The following is a 19,076-nucleotide window of genomic DNA, read 5'->3' as shown; positions in this document are numbered from 1 at the left end:
AGAGGGCTGAAAGTCTACTTGTAACACAAATAAAATAATCAAAATTGGACAAATAAGTAAATAAATATAATTTTTCGTAACACAAATATTAATAATCAATATTAAAAAAATCAATTTGTACGTTTCAGGTAAATTATAGGATTGTTGACTAGACGCGATGAGTAAAATAAAATAAAAAAGATATCATTTCTACTTGGATTATATATTTTAAAAAATTAGTGAAATAAAATCTGTCGTCAATCAACCTAATATTTTTGTTCAAATCCCTAAAAAAACATTTGATTCTCAAAAATGATTATTATGGAGAGGAATATTTTTTTTCAGAATTGAATTATTGTGTTTGGTTCGCAAAATAGATCATTATCAAGTAATAACTTAATATCAATATAACATTTTTGATTAAGATGGTAGGAATGTCATTACCTCTAAATTTTTAGGTAATGAACAATTTTCACAACTTTGGACACATATACTCTTAAAATGATGATTTGTTTTTATATGGATCATTATTGAATCTTATTCTATTGCTTTACTAAAAATTACAAACTTAATAATAATATATAAATAGTTCAATTTAGTAAAATATTAATAAATTTGACTAGTTAAAATTATTCATATTTTTTAAATTTTTATATAATTTTATGAGGTAAAAATATTATTATTGTAAAAAATTAATTATTTAAAATAATATTTAATTTTGAATCATTAAAAAGTAGATTTTATATATTAAAAAATAATATATTTGTCCACTTGAAAATATAATATTATTTTTTTATATTTATATTATATTTTATATAAATAAATATGATACTATTTAAAAATATAAGTTCGATATACTAATTCTATTAAACGTATATTAAATGTATTTTTTACAATTTGAATAGTGTAATAGTTAAATATTTTATTCAAATATTTATAATTTAATATTAAAATTTAACTTGTTAAAAATATCACAAGTATAATTTGATAAAACATGCATCCAATGAATCTTATATTCTTTTAACCAAACATTGTATTCTTACATTCTTGTTAAACAAGTCATGGTCATACGAGTTGATACCATCACTATATATAGAAAGATATCATGTGTGAACCTATAGGTCAATCTATTTATATGTATATATAGATAGATGAAATGCATGACCTAGCATGCCTATTTGTGAACGTGAAATAAAAAAATGGCCCTCATGGATCCAAAAGAGAGTACTTGGGTTCTCCCAATAACTAAAATGTGTATCATGCCTGAACCTAACCAGAGTTCGCGATGGTAGAGGAACTGGATCGAAAAAAAGAGGGATTCTAATTTGTAACATTCCCAAAATAATGGTACATTCCAATAATCTTATTTCTAAATGCGATCTTACATTTAGTGAACCAAATTACCCTAAAACAAAATCACTATCAGCCTTTGAAACTCTTTCTTTTAAATCCCTATCTACTTTTAAAATCATTTTATAAAGAAGATAAAAAAAATAAAAAGAAGACTATGCCAATGAAGAAGGAATGAGAAGAAGAAGAAAATTACGAAAACAAGCAGTAGAATGCCCATTTATTGTTGTGGAGGACGAGCTGAAATTATCACTCTTTTGACTGATGAGATCCAATAAAATAGGTTCATTAGATGTAAAAATTATGAGAATGAGAGCAATATTTGTTATCAGTTTTTTTGAATGGTACAATGCTCATGTCACTCGTCGTTCAAAAGTAATTATTATCGAACTCTTAAAGAAATTGAAGAAGATTGAGAGCGAGATTATTAAAACGAATTTATCGGTTATGTCTGTCAGCATGGTGAATGTTTGATTAAATCGAGTATAAATCATATTTAAAGTTTTTAAAATAAAAACAATTTCAAGCCAAATTTATAAAGTTCGAGTTAAGTCCAGTTGTTCGAGATTCTATTAAATTTAATTGTAAATATTTATAATATTATGATACTATTTGATTTCAATTTAAACGATTTTCTATAACTATACACATTAATATATATTTTTCATATATTTTTTTCATATATAATATGCATATATCATACAAAATTGAGAGACTCGACTCAAACTTGAAAATAAATCTATTAATTATTTGAATTTTTGAGTTATCCGAATTCTATTTTATAACTCAACTTAAATTTAAAATTTTTTTAGATCAAGTTTTTTAGTATCAGATTGAATCAAAAATTCATTTTTTCTAACTGAAAAAAATAATAAAATCTAAAGCAAATACATATAATAGTTTAAGAAATTATTTTATTAAAAAATAATTTAGGGGCTTAAATAGAAAAAAGAAAATAATTTAAGAATTTTTTTTTACATTGTCATAGAAATTAGAAAACAAACATTTTGAAAATTCTTTTATCACGATGATTTAAGAGAGCTTACAATTATGAAATGATGAAGTAAAATTGGATGAAAAAGTAAAATCCACAAAAAAAAAACTCTAATAAAAAATTACATATTATCAGATTCTCAACTGAAGATTAAAAGACAACAGTTATTCATAATTTCCCCACTCTGAATTATAAAACTGTCGGAACCGTCTTTCGGTTAGGTTCGGAATTGAGCTTCGACTTAGGAGAATGGATTGGGAGTCGCCAACGATCATTTATTTTACACAAAATGGGTTGATCGGGTACCTTATGTCTTACCTGATCTGCGTCTTACCAGTGATATGTCGGATTCGGGAGTCGGTTACAGTCAAGGAAGGGTTAGCACCCTTGAACTGCCCTTTCGATATTGTGTAATTTTCAGTTGTCTTTAATTAAGAAAATTAAAAATTTAAATTAAAAGGTAAAATGACGATCCAAATTATTTACCTCTGATTAGCTGAACGAAGTCCATTAAAAAGGCTTAAATGTTAAATGAGAAGCCGAATTGGATTAAGATATGATATGCTAATAAAAAAATGGAAATGGTAATAAAATAACATAGAGAAAACAAATAAAATGATAAAATAAATAAACAAAATAATAAAACAAGAAAATAATAGGAAAAAGATAAGAATAAAAATATAAAAACATAAAAAGAAAACAAAAATAAAATGAGAATGAAAACAAAGGAAAAATGAAACTGAAACATACACAAATATAAACAAGGAAAAATAATAATAATAAAAATATAAGTAATATACATATATATATATAATAAGTCAAAGTATTTAATAAAAAAAGTATAAACAATAATTAAGATCAATAATAAAGATATACAATATTATGTACAAATAAATAAATATATACATAAACGCTAGGAAAAATAATAAGAAACGAATATATATACGAGAAAATAATAAATACTAAAATAATAGTAATCATAAAAAATAAATGAAATAAAAATGTATATGTATATAATATCGTTAAAATAAATAAAAATGTACAATATTTGAATAAAAATGAGAAAAAGGAAAAAAATTGGCTTTTAGAGGTGACTAAATTGAAAGAATCAAAACTCGAAGGTCAGGTTTCGAAGCAATTATCAAGATGTAAATTCAATTTGGGGTTAAAAAGGAGCTTTAAAGGTGATGAGGGATCAAAAGGGTGGTTAACCCTATTTTTCTCAAAAACACGCGGTTCGTGTAATGGACGGGTCGGCAGGCATCCACGGGTCAAATATAAAAGCAAAAACAGATTTTAAAAATCTTCATTTCTCTCATTTTAATTACCAAAGTCGCCCCCCATTTTGAGAGCTTTCTCTTTATTGTTCATCTTTGGATGAACACAGCTTGAGTCTCGATGAACCCAGAAAACTGACCGCCCCGCGCCGCCTCGCCGTCGCCATTGATCGGTGTCGGTCATCGGCGTCGGTCGCCGGTCATCGACGACACCGTACGAGTTTTAAATCAAGCAAAACCGACATGCAAAAAACCAAGAACGAACAAAATAAGGTAAAAACACTACCTTTATTTCCTTTCAAACGTTGTACAAAGATTCACCCTGCTTCTCCGTATTTACTAGTATAAATTTCCGATATTCGTGTCTAGTGTCCCTATGTAATACCCGTGAAAAACCGTGTGTGATTACAATCGTTATTTATACTAAAAAAATCCTATTTTTTAGCTCCGAAATTCTTGAGTCCTAGGCAGATTGTGACTCTTATTTTGTTATTTGTTGTGTTTCACATGTGCACGTTATTGGTGGCGTGTTGGTGATGGCCGAGTTCCTTACGCCGAGAAGTTCGGGAAGCTGACCGAGGGGTTTGGTCATGGGACTCTTGAGAGGCTTGTGGCGCTCATGGAGAAGGGATGAAACCCTATCCGGCTCATACTGTGGTCCATTGGATCACATATTGATCCAATGGTTGAGGCACTTAGCGGTTGGGGCAGAAGATGTTTAGGGTTTGGAAAACCCTATCCGGCTCTACTGTGGTCCATTGGATCACATATTGATCCAATGGTTGAGGCACTTAGCGGTTGGGGCAGAAGATGTTTAGGGTTTTGGAAACCCTAATCTATTATGTGCTTGTTGGGTCTGGACCACTAGACGTTGCTGGGCCATGTAACGGGCTGTTTGGTATTTTAGTTTTGTAATGGTCCGGGTGACCTTAACAAAATAATAAATAATATATTATAACATATGTTCAATACCATATAGTTGCCAAATTGTAGTCAACTCTGGGTCTTTTCTCGGTTTAAAACCTTGGTTTGAAAATTCGACTAGAAAATAATTCTTTGATTTCACCAAGTGGTTGATAGGCACTCAAGCTGAATGAGATCGAACTCGAAAGGTCTTTGTTGATAGATAGCTTTTTTCGACTTAAGCTATAGAGCAAATGATGTGCCTTTAAGCTAAGCGAAACTAAACTTGAAGGTTTGGTATTTCGAGAGAAACATTTTCAAAGGTTTTTTTGGTGCTTTAAGAGAAACTGTCTCGAGTAAGACGAGATTTGTTTAATGGAAAACAGATTTATAGATTTTGTTTCAAGGGAAACTATCTCGAGAGAGACAAAATTTTGTTCCAAAAGAAACTGTCTCAAGGGAGACGCAATTTGTTTCAAGGAAAATAGATTCATAGATTTTGTTTCAAGATAAACTATCTCAAGAGAGACAAAATTTGTTTTACGAGAAAACGTCTCAAGAGAGACAAAATTTAGTTCTAAAAGAAACTGTCTCAAGAGAGACGAAATTTGTTTAAAGGAAAACAGATTCAAAGATTTTGTTTCAAGGGAAATTATCTCAAGGGAGACGAAATTTGTTTTAAGGAAAACTGATTAAAAGATTTTGTTTCAAGGGGAACTGTCTCAAGAGAGACGAAATTTGTTTTAAGAGAAAATGTCTCAAGAGAGACAAACTTTGTTTCAAAGAAAACAAATTCAAAGTTTTTTTGTTTCAAGGGAAACTGTCTCAAGAGAGATAAAAAATTTTTTAAGAGAAAATGTCTCTAGAGAGACAAACTTTGTTTCAAAGAAAACTAATTCAAAGTTTTTGTTTCAAGGGAAACCGTCTCAAGAGAGACAAAATTTGTTTTAAGAGAAAATGTCTCTAGAGAGACAAACTTTGTTTCAAAGAAAACAAATTCAAAGTTTTTGTTTCAAGGGAAACCGTCTCAAGAGAGACAAAATTTGTTTTAAGAGAAAATGTCTCTAGAGAGACAAACTTTGTTTTAAAGAAAACAAATTCAAAGTTTTTGTTTCAAGGGAAACCGTCTCAAGAGAGACAAAATTTGTTTTAAGAGAAAATTAGTCTTGAGTGAGACGACCCCTTTGTTTCGAGAGAAACAATCTCAAAGGTGATCGATAATCTGCTTGTTCATGCATGTAAAAGAAATCCTTTCAGAAGCTTTCATCGTTGACTTAAGGAAGTCAAATCTGCGGACGACATGTTTGTTGTGACACTAGATCACTTCATCAGGCACGATATCCTTCTTCGTGAAGTTGAAATCGTGGATGGCTCATTCGCTGTGAAATTGAGCTTTTAATTGGATGTTCTTCGTTGTGACGTTCAGATCCACACTTGTAAAATGAACTTCTTTTGAGTTCAATATCTTTCGCTGAGAAGTTGAAATTGACTTTAGCATGAATATGCAAAATTATGCACATATGAGATACTATGGATGTGATGCTCTTATGTATGCCTAAAATGTACATGCAAAACATATTATTTTAGGGTTTGGATAGAAATCTCAATCTCTGGTTGTCAGTCCTGATGACTCTTGATGCTGGAATCTGATTTTTGATCTTGGATTCTTCAATATGCTTAAAACAGAATGTTGATCTGTGAAGGGAATAATTGCGTGAGCAGTCTTCATTCTCTCAGTTTGTCTTCATTTCCACAAGGGTGTATTCTTGCAAACTTAAGACGATTTATTTTTCTTTCTCCCACAAATTTTGCCCCAACAAATTTGGCTTCTCCTGCCACAGTTTCAATCTTGAGCTTTGGAGAGATATTCGTTGATTTCCAAGACATGCTTCCAGAGAACTCATCTTGTTTGAAAATACTTTTTTCTTTGAATTTTTAAATTTTTGAAAAATATCAAAAGGAGTTTTGAAAAATATTGCCTCCTTATAGGTTTCACAATTGAAGCAAATCATAAAACCGGAGTTCATCGGATATCAAAAGAATCAAATGCTCTTTTAATCTTTGATAGCTTAAACCTCTGACAAATATCAAGATCAAAAAATTGGTTTAGAGGTTATTAAGGTTTGTTTCATAGATTCGGTCATCGTGAAGATCATGGTATACCCTTTTTCTTGATTTGACATTTTGATCGGAGGCAAACAAAACGACACAACTAGCATAATCAATAGCTAGACCTTTCAGAATACTTTTGTTTCAGTTCTCTGAAATCTTCTATTTGTTCAAGTTTTGTAAGCTCTTCTAACAAAGGTAGTGCAGAAATATCGGTCTAAAAATGAGATTCTTGAGTGCTCGTGTGTATTTGACTATAACAGGTGTTCCTTAACTCTCTTAGTCTATTTTTACCGAAACTCCTTATTTAAATATGCCATTAAATGGCTAGCTGGATCCATAAAGTCGGAGCATTTTACCAATTGCTCTAGAGGGACAACTCAATATGTAAATACATTTATCATGTTAGCTGAATCTTATCCATAAAGCCGGGGCGTTTAACCAATTGCCTTAGAGGGACAGCTCAAGCTTTATTGTATAGTATAATCACATTTATCAGGCTAGCTGAATATTATCCATAAAGCTGGGGCGTTTAACCAACTGCTCTAGAGGGATAACTCACGCATTATTGTATATATAATATTATAATGTGGGTATACAGGTCCAATTTCTTAAATTTGTTAAGAAGAACCTGTTATAGTCTAGGTGTTTTTGAAGGTCAGAAAATCTCATCGTTAGAGTTCAATTCCCAAGCAACTGACCTAAACTAGATTCACCTACTTGACCATTCCATCTGAGAAGATCATTGTCATCACTGAACGTCTTTAGCAGAAGTTAAACCAATTAGTTTTGCAATCTCATGTGCTAGTTTCCCCATTATGTTTGCTCCTAACACATACCTGAATACCAAACCTTTGATGGACTCTTCATGAGAAGAGAAAACTAGCTCAGTCCCTATAAGAGAAAAGCGTGTAGTCTGATGTTTAAATTAGGACCAAGGGTTCTTTGTTTTGTAGGGTTTAATCTTGTCAAAGATTTACAACCTCAATTATTAAACAACTTTTAATTAAGGTGATATTCAAGGAATTCAAGATTAAAATTTGTTCATTTCCTCAGAAGAAAACATTTTATTTAAAATGTTTAAAACGTCAAGCGACTTTTGAACATAATAAGCACAAAAGAAAAACAATTTCAAATAAGATGAGAACACAACAAAACTCCTGATGGATGTCCCAATCAACTCGATCAGAATGCCTCATTATTCATTGAAAGTTAATTCCCCTGAATCAATCAAATCTTGGACCTTACGTTTCAATGCCCCACAGTTCTCAGTGGTGTGCCCTGAGCTCCTGATATGATAACTACATATGGCGTTAATAACATGGCCTTCAAGATATGGGGCCTCTCTAGGTTTGGATTGAACTAGAGTCACAAGATTCTTCTCAACTAGCATTGGGAGAAACTCCTCATATGTCATTGGGATTGGACTGATGCGAGTCTTTTTATGGAAGAAATTATGAGTTCTAATCCCCAAATTAGTTAGGTAAGATTCCCTTTCATTCCTTGGTTCTCTTTGAGTTTGTTTAGAAGTATCGGATGATACAGCTGCAGTGGTTGAGATCATAACACCTTTGTAGGTGTTCATATTGTTGATCTCTCGCTCTTTGTTCTTCATGAGAGGCTTCTCACTGGAGTCACTTCCCTCAAATTTTCCTTATTTTATAGCTAGCTCGATCATCTCACCAGCCATAACTAGATTTGAGAAAGTTCTCGATGTAATTGCCACCAGGTGCCCGAAGTAAGGCGTCTTCAAGGTCCGTACAAACAACTTTCTAGTTTCCTTTTCATCCAAAGGTGGATGAACTTGTACTGACAGATCCCTCCATCTCTGTGCGTACTGTCGAAAACTTTCGTTATGCTTCTTTTCCAGGCTCTGTAGTATAACTCGGTCTGGTCTCATATCATCGATATGTTTGTACTGTTCTAAGAAAGACTTCGTTAAGTCTTTCCATGTCTTGATATTAGTTCGACTGAGCTGGTTGTACCACCGAATAGCTGAACCGGACAGACTCTCTTGAAAACAGTGAATCAGAAGTTGGTCATTTCCCCCATATTCTGTGATCTTCCGACAGAACATAGTGATGTGGGCTGAGGGATAACTATTCCCATCAAACTTCTCAAACTCAGGGACCTTAAACTTTGGTGGAAACACCAAATCTGGAACCAGGCTCAACTCTATTGCGTCCACTCTATAATAATCATGGTCCCCCTGGACCATCTTCATCTGATCTTCTAACATCTTGATCTTCTCTTCCATCTTCTTTTCCTTATCCTCTTTGTCAAAATCTAGGATATGATAGTCTTCCGGATGATTGCCAGGATAGGTTGTGGAAGTTTACCCCTTCGCAGCAAATGATGCTTTTCCTTTAGTAGAAGAAGAGTTTTCTTGCGGTCCGGGTATGATCCCGGGTGAAATAACCACCTGGGGGGTCGGTGATATGGTTACCTCCTCAGACGCACCTACTCCGGGAGCACTTGCTTGTTGTTGTAAACCAGACAACTTATCCACGATTTGGTCGACTAAAGACTCATGGCTTCTCGCGATGGAATCCAGGGTACTCTTACTATTATGAGCCATTTTATCCTCTAGCTCTTTCTGCAATTTTTCCATATTCTCTTCGATTTGAATGATTCTGGCCTCCATGCGCCTCTTTTTCAAGTGAGTGTTATGCGGATGAGGTAAGTCCAATGCTTGAGTTAGTGTATCCAGTATTTATTCCCTTTTATTAAAGCATTCTTCCGTTAGTTAATGTGAACGCAAAGAAAATAACAAAAATGAAAAATATGTCTAAATGCATGATGCATGAAATGTCCGAGGCATTGATCAAAAAAATGTGCCTGTTATTATGAATAATCCTTATTGGGGACAAAAGTGTTTTATCTTTTAATAGGCCAAAAATATCATGACAGCTTCTGACATGCTGACTAGTCTTCTGCGTTCGTCTGTCACCGATTGAATAACCTGTCGTATCATTCTGGCTTCTCTGGATGAACCGTGGAAATGTTGAGTTACTTTTTGTATTGGCCCAAGAAGTCTCAAATGACTGCATCTCGGGCATTTATCTTTTGTTGAGCATGAATACGTCATTGGAGCCCCTAACTTATAGGACCTATGTGAAGTTCATTTGTCTGTTTCTTGAATTCATCAGCAATGGTCTCCAATTTCAACTATCATTTTGTCATTGTTATCTTTGAAAGGACTCCCAGGATCAGTAACCTTCATCTTGCCCCTGTAACTTCTGCCAGTCAGTTCTTCAGAGATAGACTTTCACTGTGCTTGATGTAAACCCGGTTCATTATGAGTCTCTATAATACAGTAGAGTGATATACTCTTCAATTGTGGGCACCACATCTTCTGGATTGAATATGACACTTAGTCGCCTTGTAGACTGTTCTCTGCATTTTCATCTCTTGTATTACAACCCCTTTGTCCATTAGTTCAAATTATTTTGTGTGTAACAAATACCTTTTTAGGGATCAATGGCCTCTTGTTATGAAGCAAATGCTAAGAAAATAAGCACAAAGGCAACACGTTAGTGAATAAATAAACACACACAAAAATGACAAAATAAAGAAAGAAGAGCAGGAGGAAAAAAAATAACATGGTTAGGGAAAAAATGTCCTTGGTCTTGAAATGGGGTTTCGGGGTAGGCTCTATTTCTCCATAGTCTCCCAGTTTAGGTTCTAAAATGGTACCCGAGTTCTCCTTGCCGGTGCCCCCTTGGGCTTACCAGACCCTTAGTCTTAAACCCATCACAGGCTTGTGTGGACTAAGTTAAACTCGAGAGGACACATTCCTTTATTTCTATGCGGAGAATAAATTCACACGAAGACATAAGGTATATGAATCCCGAAGGCTACTTGCTAGGCATATGCAGTGAATAAATTCACACGAATGCGTCGCTTTTACCCCACTTAAAATGGGTTTGGAGCTCGGGTTTAGAGCCTTAGATGAAATCATTAGAAAACGGTTAGTACAACTATTTACTCAAAAATATAATCAAAAGTAAGTAAAAAAGGATCGAAATGTTACCTTAAAATTTAAACTTACCCTTTTCGTTAAAAAGACAACTGGAAATTAACTTAGCCTGACCCACTTACCTGTGTCCTCAGCGAAGTCGCCAAGCTGTCGGAACCGTCTTTCGGTTGGGCTCGGAATTGGGCTTCGACTTAGGAGAATGGATTGTGAGTCGCCACCGATCATTTATTTTACACAAAATGGGTTGATCGAGTACCTTAAGTCTTACCTGATCTGCGTCTTACCAGTGATATGTCAGATTCGGGAGTCGGTTACAGTCAAGGAAGGGTTAACACCCTTGAACTGCCCTTTCGGTACTGTGTAATTTCCAGTTGTCTTTAATTAAGAAAATTAAAAATTTAAATTAAAAGGTAAAATGACGATCCAAATTATTTACCTCTGATTAGCTGAACGAAGTCCATTAAAAAGGCTTAAATGTTAAATGAGAAGTCGAATTGGATTAAGATATGATATGCTAATAAAAAAATGGAAATGGTAATAAAATAACATAGAGAAAACAAATAAAATGATAAAATAAATAAACAAAAAAATAAAGCAAGAAAAGAATAGGAAATAGATAAGAATAAAAATATAAAAACATAAAAAAGAAAACAAAAATAAAATGAGAATGAAATCAAAGGAAAAATGAAACTGAAACATACACAAAGATAAACAAGGAAAAAAATAATAATAAAAATATAAGTAATATACATATATATATATATATAATAAGTTAAAGTATTTAATAAAATAAGTATAAACAATAATTAAGATCGATAATAAAGATATACAATATTATGTACAAATAAATAAATATATACATAAACGCTAGGAAAAATAATAAGAAACGGATATATATACGAGAAAATAATAAATACTAAAATAATAGTAATCATAAAAAAAATAAATGAAATAAAAATGTATATGTATATAATATCGTTCAAATAAATAAAAATGTACAATATTTGAATAAAAATGAGAAAAGGAAAAAAATTAGCTCTTAGAGGTGACTAAATTGAAAGAATCAAAACTCGGAGGTCAGGTTTCGAAGTAATTATCAAGATGTAAATTCAATTTGGGGTTAAAGAGGAGCTTTAAAGGCGACGAGGGATCAAAAGGGTGATTAACCCTAATTTTCTCGAAAACACGCGAGTCGTGTAATGGACGGGTCGAGTCGGCAGGCATCCACGGGTCGAATATAAAAGCAAAAACAGATTTTAAAAATCTTCATTTCTCTCATTTTAATTACCAAAAGCCTCCCCCCATTTTGAGAGATTTCTCTCAATTGTTCATCTTTGGATGAACACATCTTGAGTCTCGATGAACCCAGAAAACTGACTGCCCCGTACCGCCTCGTTGTCGCCGTTGATCGGCGCCGGTCGCTGATCATCGGCGACAAATCCTTTAAAAAAATACTTTTCTGAAAGCTCTCCCCCTCTTCTTTTAGAAAATCAAATTGGTTTTTTCAAAATCGTCTTGGGGTAGCGTAGATCTGGAGAAGTTTCGAAGAAAAAAAATAAAAATAAATGGAGGGCCTCCCTCTGATCCTCGGCCGTACGAGTTTTAAATCAAGCAAAACCGACATGCAAACAACCAAGAACGAACAAAATAAGGTAAAAACACTACCTTTATTTCCTTTCAAACGTTGTACAAAGATTCGCCCTACTTCTCCGTATTTACTAGTATAAATTTGTGATATTCGTGTCTAGTATCCTTGTGTAATACCCGTGAAAAATCGTGTGATTACAATCGTTATTTATACTAAAAAAATCCTATTTTTAGCTCCGAAATTCTTGAGTCCTAGGTGGATTGTGACTTATTTTGTTGTTTGTTGTGTTTCACATGTGCATGTTATTGGTGGCGTGTTGGTGATGGTCGAGTTCCTTGGGGAAGTTCGGGAAGCTGACCGAGGGGTTTGGTCGTGGGACTCTTGAGAGGCTTGCGGCGCTCATGTAGAAGGGTTGAAACCCTATCTAGGTGATGGTCGAGTTCCTTGCGCCGGGAAGTTCGGGAAGCTGACCGAGGGGTTTGGTCGTGGGACTCTTGGGAGGCTTGCGGCGCTCATGTAGAAAGGTTGAAACCCTATCTGGCTCATACTATGGTCCATTGGATCACATATTGATCCAACAGTTGAGGCACTTGGCGGCTGGGGTAGAAGATGTTTAGGGTTTTGGAAACCCTAATTTATTGTGTGCTTGTTGGGTCAGGACCACTTGACGTTGCTGGGCTATGCAACGGGCTGTTTGGTATTTTGGTTTTGTAATGGTCCGGGTGACCTGTAACAATAATAAAATAATTAATATAATATATAACATATGTTTAATATACCATATATTATAGACATTACATATGGGACGAAAATATTGTGTCTACAAGAACAAAAAGAAATTTACAAATCAGCCATACGATTCAAAAGAACATTGATAACAAGCTCACTGACTGGCTGACGGATTAGTCAGCAATTCAACTGATTTCTTCAAGTGCTCTACGGCAGTCGACACATTGTCAAATGCTAAGGCACCGATCGCGAACCGAGCTGCCTTGTGTGCCTCGGCGATTTTCTCAGGCGGTGGTTGCCAATTGCTGTCATATTGGTATTTTTGAGTAGGAGTTGGTGAAGGTTCCAAGACTTCCCGTTTCTGCCACTCGAAGAGTACTGAACTGTTGACGGATAGCTTGTCATAGGAGGATCTGATAGGGGACTAAAAGGAGAGCCTTGATAGAAAGAAGGATGGTGAGACGAGGCTGAATGTAAACTACTCTCCGAGATACTCGGATGTGACTGAAAATTAGGGTACGAATAAGATGGCGCTTCATGGGATGGATAACTAACTGGAAAATGTGGTTGCCGATCTTGTTGATAGGGTTGATAGTTGTATGATTGAGGGTATATGGGATTTTCAGATATGTTTCCCGGAAATGATGGATGGAAGTCTCGTTGTTGGGGCTCTTGCGGGTAGGATTAGTCGTGAGAGGGTAACCGGCAGATGGAAATGAATGAGGTGACGGTGAAATATTTAACGAATGTTGGCCGTCGATTTTATCATGGAACTGAGATGATGTTGGAATATTAGTATAATGCTGGTTATTTGCTTCATGGAACTGAGGTGATGGATCGGAACTTTGTTGAGGACTGGTAACTACAGGTTGATGTGACCCAAGATCCTACAAGGACAACCATAGATCAAGATTATCGAGAATTTGACATTCTGTCTAGAAACATACTAAAGCAGTGTTCTGATTAGAAACATACATATGCATCTTGAGGTGTACTCAATGGAACCGACAAATCTTCATCACCATCAGGAGGGCCTGGTACGGGCTTCCTTCTTTTAAAGCTTTCCTAATATCCGCAGCTTTCCACACCGCATACTTCTGTTTCTTCTCGAGCTGTAGAAGAAAACAAAAAAAGTTCGAAACCAAAATAACACCAATAACATGTTATGCTACAAGTCATAACCAGCATTTAATCAACGATAGAACCGCAAACTCTTAGTCCAAGTATAACAACTACAATCAGAGACTCACATCAGGCTGAAGAGGGCCGAACTGGTTTATAATATCGAAGAAAATGCTGGCAGCGTAAAATGTCTTTGCTGTATTCCTATACAAGCAAAAAATGTTAACACACTTATAGCTATATCAAACTACTGAAGTACAGTAAAAGGGTTGAATGTTGCAACTGAAAGTACTCTTTATAATTTAGAAGGTAACACGACATACAATCGATCAAAAACTGCAAACAAGCCATTTAGTTCATCAAAAGAATGATTTTCACAGGGTCATTATCCCTCCAAAAAGATAAACCTCAAAGGAACGTCGACAAAATACAATTTAATACAACAACCATATATATAATAAAAGAATATTCACATACAAGTCTGCTCGTCCAGCACGATCTTGTTTGTCTGCTTTTGAAAAGAAATTCAAGACAAATCCCTCTAGATGCAAATTATCTGCAGCTCCCAACTTCACTGTTTTCTTATCCTGCAATGCATCATTAATGAGGAGAGATTTATAGTTTAGTTCCCATACAAAATTTATACAGCATACAACAACTAAAAGCTAGAAGAAACAATCCCATGGTGATGATCAATGCAAAGGTGGATAATTCTAGTTAAACAGCTATTCATTCACACAAGCACACAAAAAAGAGAGCATATATTTTTCTTTCCTCTAAAAGATAACATTAATTACAAATGAAGAAAGAACCTTTACACAATTTGAGGGGATTGCAGGCAGCATAAACATGGTATAAAGTCAATGCTGCAAAGCGGATTCCAATGCTTGATTTCGCACACTAAGATTAAGCCACCAGACAAATTGGAACTAGCAACCTGGAGCCTCAGTACTAGTGCAAAACAGACAATTGAGCTTGATGTTGTAACCAAGTTTAGAAATTATGATAAATACTTGAATGCGCTTAAAGGGTTCAAAACAAAAACACAAGCTAGGATGATTTAATAGAAAATGCAAGGGTTACTGTTGTGGATTTTTGTTGGTGTCAGCTTGGACAAGTTGGACCAGAGAATCAAGATGGTCAACTTCTTGCAAGTTGGTAATGACGATAAAATAAGTACACCATGTTGAGAGACAAAAGTTAGATTGTCATACCAGCCAATTTGGGACGAAATATGTTAGTTTCGCATCATTAGCAACTTGCAAGAGACTGACCACAATGGTTCCATGGTCTTATTTGTCCAAGCTAACACTCTCTCCAAGGATCCACAACAGCAATACAGCATTATTTATTAAAACATATTAACTCGAGCTTTCATATTTGAACCCGTTGACAGACACGAGTCTTTATCATAAGTGTTGTAACCACCATTTTTCATAACCCCTAAATCCCATAACCCCCATTCAAACCCAACAAAACCCTAACCTAACTATACCCTAGGTATATCATGCCTTCAGCCTCCACTGCCACGCCGGTCCAAGCTTGCTCAACAAAACCCCGGAATATCCGGAGTATTAAAAACACTTCATCATTAACACAGTAGATCCACAATATATCTAGGATTTTTATTTGTTTTTTTTAACCTATGTAAATTGGTTATAAGAACCAAACCATGTAACAAGAGAAAGGGTCTTGGATTCCTCTCGTTTTTTCCAGCAGAAATACAAGAACCTTTGGAAAGGTGGTTTTTCTTTCTCCTCTTCGTTTTTCTTTGGTTTAAAAAAAAGATAATAAAAACAAAACAAAAAAATTAGAAGTAGAAGAAGAAGGGTTTACCTTACGGTTGTGGTGCTCCTCGGCGATTAGGGTTGTAGGGGGAAGTGATAGGAGTTAGGTTAGTTGAGTTTAAGCAGCAGCTCCACCGTGTGTGGTGGCGCGTTTTGGGTATAGTATCTCTCGGCCAAAGGATGGACGAGGGGGCTCGGCTGGGTTTTCGTCTTGGTTTATCGGAGATGGTTTTTGACGAGGTGATGGTGGATAATTGAGAGAATGGCCACCCATGTAGGGTGGCCGAAGTGGTGAGGGTTGGGATTATTTGTTGAGTGGCCACCGTGGGTTGAGGGAGGAAGAAAAGAGAGAAAGAGTTGGAGATTTGAGGGTATCGTGCGAAATGATTCTGGAAAGGGGAAGAAGAGTTGATATTTAGGGTTTTTGGGTAAACCACAAAAAGTTTTAGGTTAAACCACCCTTCTGGTCCTTTATGTTTAAGGTAATTCGCGTTTATTTAAATTATTAGGTTAATCATGCTTTAAGTCCCTTCCATTTTAGCATGTTTTATGATTTGATCACCAGTTTCTGCTTATTTTACATTATTTGCGAATTGGATACTTGGTTCTGTATTATTTTAATTTAGTACTCTGTTGTATGTATTTTTTTATTCGAAATTAGCTACTGTTATTTATGATCTTCCATTTTAGTCCTATATTTATGGTTTATTTAATATTCTAGTGCTTTTGTTTTGGTTATTTTCTTGTTTCATGCCATGATATTTGTTTATTAATATTTAAGATCCTAAGTTACTGTACATTTATTTTTATCACCATGTAGTAAGTATATTCATATGTATAATATTTATTTTACCATTAAAGTATGTTTTATGTTTTATATATTTATTTTGTTTGTATTATTATTATTTATAACTTTTTACATAATATTATAGCATGACATAAATATTTTATTTGTATTATATTTTAGAATAAATATCATGTTCTATGTTTAATATAATATTTAGAAAATATTTATATATTTATAAAGAAATATAAAGTTAAAAATAAATTTAAAATTGTTCTTTTAATCCATGTGTATTTTTTTTATCTAAGTGCTTCAATGTATCATATTTTATTTTGTTTAAAAGCCTCATTAGCATAACTTAACCGATTACATAATTGGATTAAGGGTAGTATTTATGTATTTTAAAATATTAAGAAGGGACAGTCTTAAGACAACTTGATGTCCTTTTCCGATATTTTAAAATAAATAAATATCCCACTAGAAAAACCTAAAAAATTGATTGCATTGAAAATTAATTAATTTTTGAAGGAAAAAGTAAATATTCACTATTTTAAACTTATCGAGACAATTTGCTAATTTTATTAGGGATTAAGTCTCGGTATTTTTTAAATTATTGAATATCTCTTATCTTTTCTAATAATATAATTCAGATTAATGAATTTAATTTCTTTCTTTGGTTGAATAAAAATTATTTTAATTTGAATTCTTAGGAAAAATTATTATATTCCTTTTATTTCAGTTGGAAAGAGAAATATTCGTCATAAAGTATTTTAGGGAGTATTTTCTCTTCAGTTGGAAATAAGAGAATATTTTATATTTTTCCGTAGAATTTTTGTCCTTAGAATTTTTGTATGGTTGAATTCGGAATAATGGAATCGTAATTTAAATATGTATTCGAACTCTTAGATTTCTACTATTTAGAGACAATATATAATCAATGGGTACCAATTTTGGGTATTGTGGGGGGTGCTTATTCTTCCCTACACGTAATTGACCCCCAAACCCTTTTTATTACTAAAAAATTGAATTTCTTGTTATACGTGGATCAGTGCATCTTTTAAAATGATGTTTTTCTTAAAAAAACTCTTTTAAAAGAAGATTTTTGGGTTTTCGACCTACCTAACCCAAAAGGTCGATGGCGACTCCGAAACATTTCTTTTACAAAATCGAGTATTGAAAACATTTTGATGTTTATAACAAATTAAGTTAAATGAATTTTAAGATTTTACAAATGATTTTATAAGTATATTCGACTCAATTAGTCGAATATCAAATCAATTACTCCAAGTCTTTTCAAGATCAAATTCAAACCTTACTAAATGTTTAAAATTGTGTTTTATACTTAATATATTTTTGAAACAATTTTCACAAAGTATTTTGAACCAAAATCAAGCCTAAAATCAATTTTTCAAAGTGATGCACCGATGCACCAATCCATGAATTGATGCACCATGGAATAAATTGAACATCGAATGCATTTCATGCATCGATGCACATATTATGCATCGATGCACTCAGAGTTTTATGAAAACATCGAATGCATCGATGCACTCAGAGTTTTATGAAAACATCGAATGCATTTGATGCATCGATGCACCAGCCATGCATCGATGCACTATGGCTATTTTGAAACATCGAATGCATTTCATGCATCGATGCACTCTTAGTGCACTGATACACTAAGGGTCCAACGGTCAAAATAATTGAATTTTACACTTGATGCACTGATGCACCTTGGGTATGCATCGATGCACTGACGCTCCCAACTGATTTAATTAATTGTTTTCATACTTAAACGACTATATTGACTCCACTAACCATCCCCAAAGTTCAGAATCATTTGAAGGAGTATTTAAACAAGCTTAGAAGTCATTGATCAAGAACAAGAAAACACAAGAAACAAGAATAAAGAGAGAATCAAAGAGAAAGCATCAAACCTCAAGTTTGAGTATTTCAAGCCTATTTTTCATTCAATATTCATTTTGCTTTCAAGAACACTACTTGTACTCAATTGTATTCATTTTTTAGTGTTCTTTTCTTTATTCTAGAATTGTGCAAACAATCTACCTTGTGAGGATTTCCTTGTAAGTTTGCAAATATGTAATCTTCTCTTTGAGAAAGAGTGTTCTCAAGAATTGGGGTATATTCTTGAGGGAGTTGTAAGGTTATCTCTTTGGCCTAAAAAGAAAGAACAAATTAGTGAATTTGTTCGAAAATCCTTAGTGTGGATAGTTAAGGTAGTGGACGTAAACTTTGGTTGAGAAAGTCGAACCACTCTAAATCGTTGTGCAAATATTTTCAATTTTCTGCAAAAGCTTCCACCAAATTTTTTATTGCCAATTCACCCCCTCTTGGCCAATTCCATCGATCGATTAACTCAACATTGAGTTTTCACAAAATGAGTTGAGACTCGTCGTAATCGCCGAAAATCGGTTACGACAGCTTGGCGACTCCGCTGGGGATGTAGAGGGTTAA

The 19,076-nt window shown here is 33.9% G+C and overlaps 1 pseudogene; it reads right to left on the bottom strand.

Annotated features, from left to right (window-relative positions):
• Window positions 1-2,490: 2,490 nt before the first annotated feature.
• On the bottom strand, window positions 2,491-16,188 carry LOC120200498 (annotated as a pseudogene).
• Between the last annotated feature and the right edge of the window lie 2,888 nt (window positions 16,189-19,076).

This window comes from Hibiscus syriacus, unplaced genomic scaffold (genome assembly GCF_006381635.1).
Source record: "Hibiscus syriacus cultivar Baekdansim isolate YM2019G1 unplaced genomic scaffold, ASM638163v2 tig00005974_pilon, whole genome shotgun sequence".
NCBI lineage: Eukaryota > Viridiplantae > Streptophyta > Magnoliopsida > Malvales > Malvaceae > Hibiscus > Hibiscus syriacus.
The sequence above is the reverse complement of the archived record's forward strand: the minus strand, read 5'-3'. Positions and strand labels throughout refer to the sequence as shown.